This window comes from Scardinius erythrophthalmus (assembly GCF_964197995.2).
Source record: "Scardinius erythrophthalmus genome assembly, chromosome: 24".
NCBI classification, from domain to species: domain Eukaryota; kingdom Metazoa; phylum Chordata; class Actinopteri; order Cypriniformes; family Leuciscidae; genus Scardinius; species Scardinius erythrophthalmus.
This window is the reverse complement of record NC_138244.1, coordinates 26,684,258-26,695,237: the sequence shown is the minus strand read 5'-3', so window position 1 is coordinate 26,695,237 and position 10,980 is coordinate 26,684,258.

Sequence of the window (10,980 nt, the reverse complement as noted above, 5' to 3'; positions counted from 1 at the left end):
TAATGGCATTTTCAGTGTTTCACCGCTCTGCTGGACAACTGACCTCAGATTGAAAGTGTTTAAACTTTTTTCCTGCCGTCAAACGTCACTGAACACTCGCTGCGCTCTTTGCAAAGCTGATGGTGGAAGGGCCGGGAAAGACCATGTCAAGATGTATAGTGAAAAAATTACTTATATTTTGTTTTGTTCCCTCCTAAACCAATTACGTCATTTCAGAAGACATGAATTAAACAACTGGAGTATGAATTGCAGTGTTGTGTGATTTTTTGAGCGCCAGTGTTTCAACATTCCTTGCATTGTATGGACTGTTTTTAAAAAACTTGACTCGATTTCCTTTAAGACATTTAAACAATGTAAATTCCTTCTAACTAGTCACGTGATTTTGAGTAAAAGGTGAAGAGCCTGAAAAACAATCTCCCCAGTGTATTTCAGGGATGTTCACAGAGATATCGACATGATATCTCCCTCGACAGGCTCTTGACCTCCATGTTTATCATTCCAGCACTGGAGAAGCTCATATGGCTAACTGGTTTCATAAACAATATGTGAGAATAACACAAAGTTGCAAAATCATCATATAGAAAATTCAAATATGTTATTAGTGTCATATAACTGTCATCTTACTTAAGGTGGGTTTGACGTCCCGACCCGTCCAAGAAGCCACTATAAATTGCCTCAAACATTTTTATTAAAGACTCCCAAGTTGCTCTTTGCATGAATGTTTTATTTGCAGGAGTCACTTTAGCATATGTATATGTCAATGAATGCATGAAAATGGCAAGGTTACATGTTAACTTCTTTTTGATTGTTTCACCTCATATCTCTAAGCATTTAGTGAGCAGACCAAATTCCACATTTTTAATTCAACATTTTTAATCCACAAGTCTAGACTATTAAATCATGAGACAGACTGGTCATATTATACACTCGTTCCCTATTTTTTCCCTTTTTTGTTAGAACAGGCACAGTACATTTTAACAATTTGGATTGCAACATAAACACTTTTAAGAACACACACACACACACACACACACACACACACACACACACACACACACACACACAAGAGAAAACTTAAAGAATGATCAAACTTTCCATTCACTTCACTTTCCCGGCAGCTTTGAAATTGTTTTCTTTGCCCTGAGGTCACGTGGATGGAAGTGAATAGAGCGTAAATTCTAATCTGACTGAATCTTTACAATCTGTGGCTAGTTTTCAACACATTGAACACAAAATCTGTCACATCATCAAACCTTCAGACTGAGGCTCTAGAATGTTGTCAGGCTTGTTAACAATTTGTCACTTTTGGGAAATGCTTACATTAAAGCTAAAACACAAGTAATCAGTTTACCTCTATGTATTATTAGTCCTGTATATTAGTTCTCTCACACACAATATATATAATCAGACAAGTTAAAGAATTTCTTAATTTAATTAAACTGTTTTCATTTTATTAAAATAACTGGAACTGGACTGTGTTAGTACGGATAACATTGCCTTTATGATGTTTAACATTCAGAATGACACTAGGTTGTCCTGATATTGATTGTAGTTTGCACTGCTGTTGTCTTTGTGTTGATGATGTTCTTTAATGGAGCTGAAGCTGTCCTGAGCGCCGCAGCGTCTCCACAAATCCATACACTCCAGACAGATTGTTCACCTGGAATAGAACAGATTCAGTATTGAATTAAATGTTTGTTATGCCTCCAAATGCACTGAGGAAAAAATGTTGTCTTGTTTTCAAGTATAAATATTTTTAAGACATTGGATGCCAAATTCACTTTTATATGGTGTTTGCATATAAATGTGTCAAAAAGCCAAAAGGCCGTTTAAATATCACAATATTTTTTTTTTTTTTATTTATTTTTTTTTTACCCAAAAAAACTGAAAGTACTTATGGTTTAGTACTTTCATTTACATGACAACAGCATTTTGGAGGGCAAAAATGCTAACTTTTGAAAATGGTCTCAAAGTGCAAATTATTGAAAGTGATGCTGTCATTGTCCGAATGTGAACTACAGAAAAATGGAATTTGTGAAAACGGTGACAGCATGCACATTAGTCTACTGGCCTGGCATGTATAATACAGCGTTTTTAATCATTTTCCAAGATCCATGTGAACAGGGATCATTTTGACAACGTGGTCGTCTGTACGCAAAAAAAAAAAAAAAAAAAAAAACGCAAAAAGTACTTAAAAAAGATTTATGAAATGCAATAATGTTAATGCCATAGCAGACAGAGCGACTCAATGACCAAAATGCATTCACAATTGCAGTATATGCCAAGGAATGCATAGAAACAGCTGTGAAAAATGTACTTAGTTAAATATATGTTGTTTAAAATTGACTTGATTCAAGATATTTTCACTGGAAGAAAGTAAATATATTAAATGGCATGGTAGCAAGTGCCAGTAGATTATTTTAATCCAAATGTAAGCTTCTCTGACATATTTTGACTTCTTTTTAATAAACATTAATTAGACTTTCACAATGGAGTAAAAAAAAAATGTTAAAAAAAATCCATATTTTGAAAGAAATGCATAGAGTGATTATTAAGCAAAAATTATTCCTCACCTGTCTGAACTAATTTACTCAAAAACCACAGGCTCCATAATCAAAGCCTCCCATATCGAAGCCTCCCATGTCGAAGCCTCCCATGTCGAAGCCTCCCGTGTTGAAGCCTCCCATGTCGAAGCCTCCCGTGTTGAAGCCTCCCATGTCGAAGCCTCCCATATTGAAGCCTCCAGACAAATCCAAGCCTCCCAGACCATATACGCCTCCAAAGCCTCCCAGACCATTTAGACCTCCAGTTAAATCATAGCCTCCATAATTATTACAGTCTCCACAGCCTCCCAGACCATTTAGACCTCCAGTTAAATCACAGCCTCCGTAATTATTAAAGTCTCCAAAGCCTCCAAGACCAGCATCACCGTTTCCAAATCCATCAAAGTTGTTAGTAATTTTATAAACATTGACATGTTTGCGGCGTTTCTGACCACGGCTTTTGCTTTTATAATTGCCGTTCCTGTTATTCTTAGATCCTGCTTTGCTGCTCTTAGAACCCATTGCTAGTTTGCAGGTTTAAGTGATCAGTTTGAATCAGCGGGCTCCTAAACTTGGTGTCGTTCAGAATGCGGTTTGTATTTATGGTCTTTCATGAGCTCATTGAATATGTGAAGCTGGCGTTTACAGCCAATCGACTGATCTCACATGACTAAACTTTACATACGTTTCTGCTAAACTGGTTTATTTTCACCCTCAACTACTGTAAATTACTAAGTCTTTGACGTATTTTATCCTCAGGAATTTGATGTATGTTGACATGTCATCTTGTGTTTACTCACACAAGCGCTTCTGTTAATGCCATGGCAGACAGAGCGACTCAATTACCAAAATGCATTCACAATTGCAGTATATGCCAAGGAATGCATAGAAACAGCTGTGAAAAATGTACTTAGTTAAAGATATGTTGCTTAAAATTGACTTGATTCAAGATATTTTCACTGGAAGAAAGTAAATGTATTAAATGGCATGGTAGCAAGTGTCAGTAGATTATTTCAATCCAAATGTAAGCTTCTCTGACATATTTTGCCTTCTTTTTAATTAATTAAACTTCCGCAATTCTCTGGCAACAGCCCTGTGTAGGGAATTATTTGAATTTTGAAAGATATTATGAACCTACAAATACACTTCCAGATACATAAGCCTACACATGCACACACTTACAAAGAGCCTCCTTGACTGAGGCAACAGAAGGCTGATGTCACATGATTTAGTTCCTCTGGAAAAAAAAAAAAGAAACTGCATAGGAACAATGTAACCCAGTTATGACTGCTTTTTGACTGTTGCATTTTTTATTTTGTTTTGAAAGACAACTGTAGCCCAAGTGGGAATCTGTTAGAGGTTTTAGATCTAAATAGTTTCTACAAAGTTGTATACAAAATGTATAAAGTTTGGTTAAAATGTACTGTGGAAAAATGTGTTTAGAGATAACCTAAAGCCCCGTTCACACTGCCAGCGACACGCAGCGACAAAGCGACATGATCCCATTCATTTCAATGGAGCGCTGGCGACTTCCGGCGACACGAGCGACAGTGACCGTTGGCGACAGAATGTGGGCGTGTCAAGCGACACGAGACGCGCGACAAAAGTTCAGAAATTTCAACTTTATGCAAATGAGAAGCGATTTTCGCGAGCGACAACCAATAGGAAAGAAGACTTTCAGTGGAGCTCAGCTCACGTCACCGTCTCGAGTGCAGTCAGTGCAGGCAAGACAGAAGAGTTCGAGGGCGATTTCACTGTTTTATTCACCTTATTTTTAACGGAAATACGGACGCAGCCAGTTGACGATATTTTGTGCGAGACTTCCGGTCAGGCACTTCCGGTCACTGGCGCGCTGATCACTTTTCACCATATCGGTTAATTAAACAAGTGTTCCTAACAACTAACTCATCGTCATGGCTTCGGGGAAGACCGGGATTGTTTGTGCAGTTAGAGGTTGTCATAAACTGATACAAAAGAAAGGTTTACTTGGAGCAGGAGTGTTTTAATCATCGAAATCATTGACATTTTAATCAGGCGCCCTACGACCAGAGACACACTGGCTGCGTGGCGTTTCTGTTGCGTGGCGTTTTACATGTCTTTGCACACCAGAAACGTGTCTGACGCGGCACTGCTAGGTGACATATGATCCTCATTCATTGGTGATTATATTCGACATAATGGGGAGAGAGTTGTGGAAGGCCTTTAATGTTAAACATATATATAGCAGCAAAGACAACGTCGGCAGTATTGACGGCAAAACAGGCTACAGAATATTTCGTTCTGTATTCAATTCAATTCAATTCAAATTTATTTGTATAGCGCTTTTCACAATACATATTGTTTCAAAGCAGCTTTACAGAAAGTGCATTTCAGAAATGTACACAGAGAAATACAGTTAGTTAATCATGTATTGATTTAGGGCATAAACATCGCCAGCGTCGAGTCGTCTCTTCACAGGCGCCGAGTCGTCTCTGCACGGGTGTTGGAGAATCTGTAGTTTCCATGAGAGGCTGGATACAAACTGGAGCTGACGATCTGTATTTACCTCGGGACTAGCGTCCCGAGATAACAACAGAAAAGCATATGGGAAATAATTAGCGTAGCTGCTGTTCGCAATATTAATGCATTCAATCTGATTCAACTGTAGTATAAAATGTAAGTATTATGTGAATGCCTGGCTGAAGAGATGCGTCTTTAATCTAGTTTTAAACTGGGACAGCGAGTCTGAGCCTCGAACAATATCAGGAAGGCCATTCCACAGTTTAGGAGCTAAATGTGAAAATGCTCTCCCTCCTTTAGTGGACTTAGATATCCTAGGAATGACCAGAAGCCTCGAATTTAGTGATCTTAAAGAGCGCGATGGATTGTAGGGCGATAGAAGTTCCGTTAAATACACGGGAGCTAAACCATTTAGGGCTTTATAGGTCAGTAGCAATACTTTGTAATTGATACGGAACTTTATAGGTAACCAATGTAGAGACGACAGAATTGGTGTTATATGATCGTATTTTCTTGATCTAGTAAGAACTCTAGCGGCGGCATTTTGGACTAACTGTAGCTTGTTTATTGAGGATGCAGAACAACCAGCTAATAAAGCATTACAGTAATCTAGTCTCGAGGTCATGAATGCATGAACTAACTTTTCTGCATCAGAAACAGATAGCATGTTACGTAGCTTAGCAATGTTTCTAAGGTGGAAAAAGGCTGTTCTTGTAACATATGAAATATGATTTTCAAAAGACAAGTTGCGGTCTAATATAACACCCAGGTCTTTTACTGTAGAGGATAAAGTAACAGGACACCCTTCTAAATTAAAGTTGTATTGTAAGAGGTTTTGTGGGCAGTTTTTTGGACTAATAAGTAATACCTCCGTTTTATCTGAATTTAATAGCAGAAAATTACATGTCATCCAGTATTTTATATCTTTAACACACTCTGTTAATTTAGATAATTTAGCGTTTTCATCTGGTCGTGATGAAATATATAATTGAGTGTCATCAGCATAACAGTGGAAATTAATTCCATGTTTTCTTATAATATTTCCAAGTGGCAGCATATATATTGAGAATAGCAGAGGGCCTAACACAGATCCCTGCGGTACACCGTAGTTTACTGACGTTATCTTCGATTTTTCCCCATTTACGCAGACAAAATGGTAACGGTCTGATAAGTATGATCTGAACCAGCTTAATGCCTGTCCTTGAACACCAGTATAATTTTGTAGTCGATCTAAGAGTATTGTGTGATCTATAGTATCGAACGCAGCACTAAGATCAAGTAAAACTAGTATTGAGATACAGCCTTGGTCAGAAGCTAAAAGTAAATCATTTGTGATTTTAACGAGCGCAGTTTCTGTGCTATGATGCGGCCTGAATCCTGACTGAAATTTTTCATAGATATCATTTTCTTGCAAGAAAGAGCCCAGTTGAGCGGACACAACTTTTTCTAGTATTTTAGACATAAATGGAAGATTTGAAATGGGTCTGTAATTTGCTAGATTATTATGATCTAATTGTGGTTTCTTAATAAGAGGTTTTATAACTGCCAACTTGAATATTCTTGGAACATGACCTAAGGATAAAGACGAGTTAATAATATTGAGAAGAGGCTCTTCCACTACAGGTAACACTTGTTTCAGTAGTTTAGTTGGTATTGGATCTAATAAACACGTTGTTGGTTTAGATGCAATGATAAGTTTATTTAACTCTTCCTGTCCTATAGTTGCAAAGCGCTGTAATTGTTCTTGCGTTGTATTGACAGGTGCAATATTAGAAAATCGATTTTTTTTTTTTCATTGCATTTATATCTGCATTTGTCAAAACCTAAAATTTCAAACATCAAAATGTAATTTATTAATATGTATTCATGTAAAATTAAATACAAAGATCTTTTCCTATTCTATTTTGTCTGGAAACGCTTCCAAAACGCTTGCGTGTCGCGTGAAAAATAGGCGTCGATTCTATTTATAGCATGCACGCGTTTTCCGCGCCTGTGAGACGCGCATGTCACGCAGGCAGTGTGCACGTTCTAACCTGTTAACATGGGAGCCGAAATAAAAACAGACACACCACGCAGCCAGTGTGTCGACGGCCTGAGGAATCCCTTCGCCTGTGGTTAAAAGCTTTACATTTGAAGAAACCATCAAAACGACCGTATGTTTGTTCTTTTCATTTCGTGAGCACCTATAGAAGACCACCCGATACCAGAAAAGTGGCTGGGCTATGAAGTCTCAATAAAAACCATGATAAAAACTCCAAGGAGAAACAAAATCATTATAGTAACCCCTGTATAAAATCTAGTGATCATGGCATAATGGCATGATCATGGCATTTATTTTGTATGATTTACAACTATTTATAGCCATCTACTTATTGCTATCCATCCTATGCTTTGGTTGCATTCTTATGGCATTATTAATACATTTGACATGACAAAATACCTCCATATTAGTCCAGCGTTGGCTCGACTATGTTTAGGGCGGGGCTGAAGGCGCCGGTGAAGTTTTCAGTAGCACCTCAATGCAGTACACAAGATCCGAGGGGAGGAGTCGGATCTTATATAAGGCGTGGAGATTGGTAGGTTTAGGGGTGGAGATGGGTAGGTTTAGGGGTGGGTTTAGGGATCAGGGGGTGGAGACGGGTAGGTTTAGGTATATGTAAGGTGGGAGGAGTTGGATTTTATCCATCTCCTCCCCCTGGATTTTATGCTCTGCATTGAGGACCATCTCGAAGTTTTGGCACTCTGCCAGCTAGATGCATGAGTGTTTTCAACCAGGTCCGGTACCCTATCTGAGTGAGGCGGGGCTTTAGTTCTTTGTAGTATTCATCTGCTACGGCATGTGTAACATTTTTCTGTCAACTCTGCATAATCCTTCGCGATCGATATGTTATTTAGCCCAGGGAAGCGAGGAAACGGAAGTGCCGCACAAAAACCGGATATTGGACACATGTTTACTTCCGCGTTCGAAAATAAGGTGAATATGATTTGACTGTAACCACAGTACATGGATATAATAAAATGATGCATGGAAAAGAAACAGTCGACAGTCTCAGTGAGTTTAATTCACACATTTAGTTCGAGTGTTGTAATTTTATGATGCAAGTTTAGCACTGCTGCAGTTCATTTTACAGTTTCCCCTGCATTATGTTGACTATTAGGGACAATAAAATTGATTATTTGTCAAATTCGAATGACGTTTTAGTAATTTATGACAGTATGAGTTAATCTGTTGATTGATCGATCGTTAATCCAGTAGGCTAAATGATTTAATCCACTGCTGTGGTAATATAACAACACTCTCCCAACAGCATACTGTTTCTTTTGAGCCTAACTCCTAGTCAAATTAAAATGATATAGGCTAGTTGTATATCACTTGTGATGGTATTTTGTATAGATATGGCCAGACGTGCAGTCTACCAATAACATTAGAGCGACAGCACTACGAACGCCCACAAGCGACTTCACAGTACAGAGACTAGCGACATACAGCGACAAAGTCACTGGCGGTGTGAACAGGGCTTAACCAAAAACTGTAAAAAAAGATGGACGACGCCCCTTCGCTCTCTTCCATTGATGAGAACTAAAGCCGCCAGTGTCCCGATATGGCACTGACATCTTGGAACTTGAGTCTGCGCAGTAGCGATCTCGGGACCAGACCTGCGCAGTCGTGAGCAGGAAGTAGCCTAAAGCCGCGAAATCAACGCTCCGCCCTCACTCTCGCAGAATGCACTCAGGGAGAGGGGATTCAGCACACTTTTTAAAAAAAAGATTGCAGTACGACAAGAGGCTTGTTAAAATAAAGTAAATACAAATTCCTCAGTCCTCCGAAGATCCCGAAAAAATGTCCGTTGGTTCTTCAGTGACTACTTCGCTCAGAGAACCTGTCAATCACAGCTGTCAATCATGACGTTACACCACCGCATCACGTAACTAACTAAAAACCAACTTATTTTAGAAACAGAACTTACATCAGCGTGATAAAAACGACAGCAAAAGAAACCACGTTTGGAAAAAAGATATTTGAAGTGTAATTTAATTGTTTAGTTGGTCTCACATCCTGTTGAATAACACGGGGAGGCGGGGCTTATGACCTATACTAGGACCAGTCACCAGGGGGCGATCGAGACATTTTGAATAATAATAATAATAATAACTTTATTTTGTATAGCGCTTTTAAAAGTCAATTCTCAGAGCGCTTTACATAGTCAATAAAACCACGGTAGAAAAATCAGCATAGTATACAACTATTACAAAACATGCATACAAACAATGTTATAAACCTAAAAGACAAGTTAAAATCAGTAAACAAAACGTAAAATAAAATAAAATATATCACATGGAGAACCACAGCAATCACGTTTCACCCAAATGCTTCTTTGAAATAATACGTTTTAAGGGATGACTTAAATAATTTCAAAGATGGAGCACTTCTAATCTGGGAGGGCAGGGAATTCCATAACTTTGGGGCGACTGAAGAAAACGCCCTATCACCCATTGTTTTTAGGCGCGTTACCGGGACAACTAAAAGGCCAGCGTCACCTGAGCGAAGATTACGTGAAGGAAAGTACGGTACTAAGAGGTCAGAAAGATATTGCGGAGCGAGTCCATTTAACGCCTTGTAGGTCAACATAAGAATTTTAAAATCAACACGATATTCAACAGGCAGCCAGTGCAATGTCTCTAAAACAGGTTTTATATGGTCTCTTTGTTTGGTCTTAGTCAGAATACGTGCAGCAGAGTTTTGTACACACTGAAGTCGGTTCAGAATAGATTTAGATGCTCCCGCCAACAAGGCATTACAATAATCAATTCTAGAAAAAAAACAGAGTATTTATTAATTTTTCTGCTACAGAAATAGGCAGCATGGGTCGTAATTTGGATATATTTCTAAGATGATAAAATGAAACTTTAACAGTATTACGTACATGCAGGTCAAATGTTAAGTTTGAGTCAAAAATTTCTCCCAAGTTTTTTAATTTAGATTGGAACTGTAGCCTATGTCTGAGCCGTCCACATTTAAAGCTACAGATGTTACTTTGCGTAACTGGTGAGTCGAACCTATGAGCATCACCTCGGTTTTATTGCTATTTAGACATAAATAATTAACAGTCATCCAATTTTTGATTTCTGTAATGCAGTTAGAAAGGTGAGTAACAGCTACATTTACATCCGGCTTTGAGTGAATATATATCTGGGTGTCGTCAGCATATAAATGAAAATCAAGACCAAGAGACCTCAAGAGTTGGCCAAGAGGAAAAATATAAAGACTAAAAAGCAAAGGACCTAAAATTGAACCTTGAGGTACACCATATTTCACTATACCAACCTCCGATCTATTGCCACCCAGCACAACAAATTGTTTGCGATCAGAGAGATAAGATTTAAACCAGCTCAGGGCAGAATCAGATACACCAAAGACAGACTCCAGGCGAGTAAGTAAAGTACAGTGATCAATAGTGTCAAATGCAAAACTGAGATCAAGCAAAATCAGTATTGATAAACATCCAGAATCGGAAGCCATCAGTAAATCATTTGTGACTTTAACTAAAGCGGTCTCAGTGCTATGCATTTTACGGAAGCCAGATTGAAGAGGCTCAAAGAGTTCATTAACAGATAAATGAGATAACAATTTTGTTGCAACAATACGTTCTAAGATCTTAGCAATAAAAGAGAGATTAGAGATGGGACGAAAAATTCCTAGATTCTCAAAGTCACAGCTATTTGTTTTTGGAACCGGGGTTACAGCGGCAATTTTAAGTGCGGAAGGCACAACACCAGAAGACAGAGAATCATTTATAATACTCAGAAGGGGCAAACACAATGAAGTAAAACATGACTGAAACAACCTAGCTGGTATGGGGTCAACATGAGAGGTAGTAGCTTTCATCTTTAAGACCACATTACACAAAGATTGAGAATCTAACGGGAGAAATTCTTT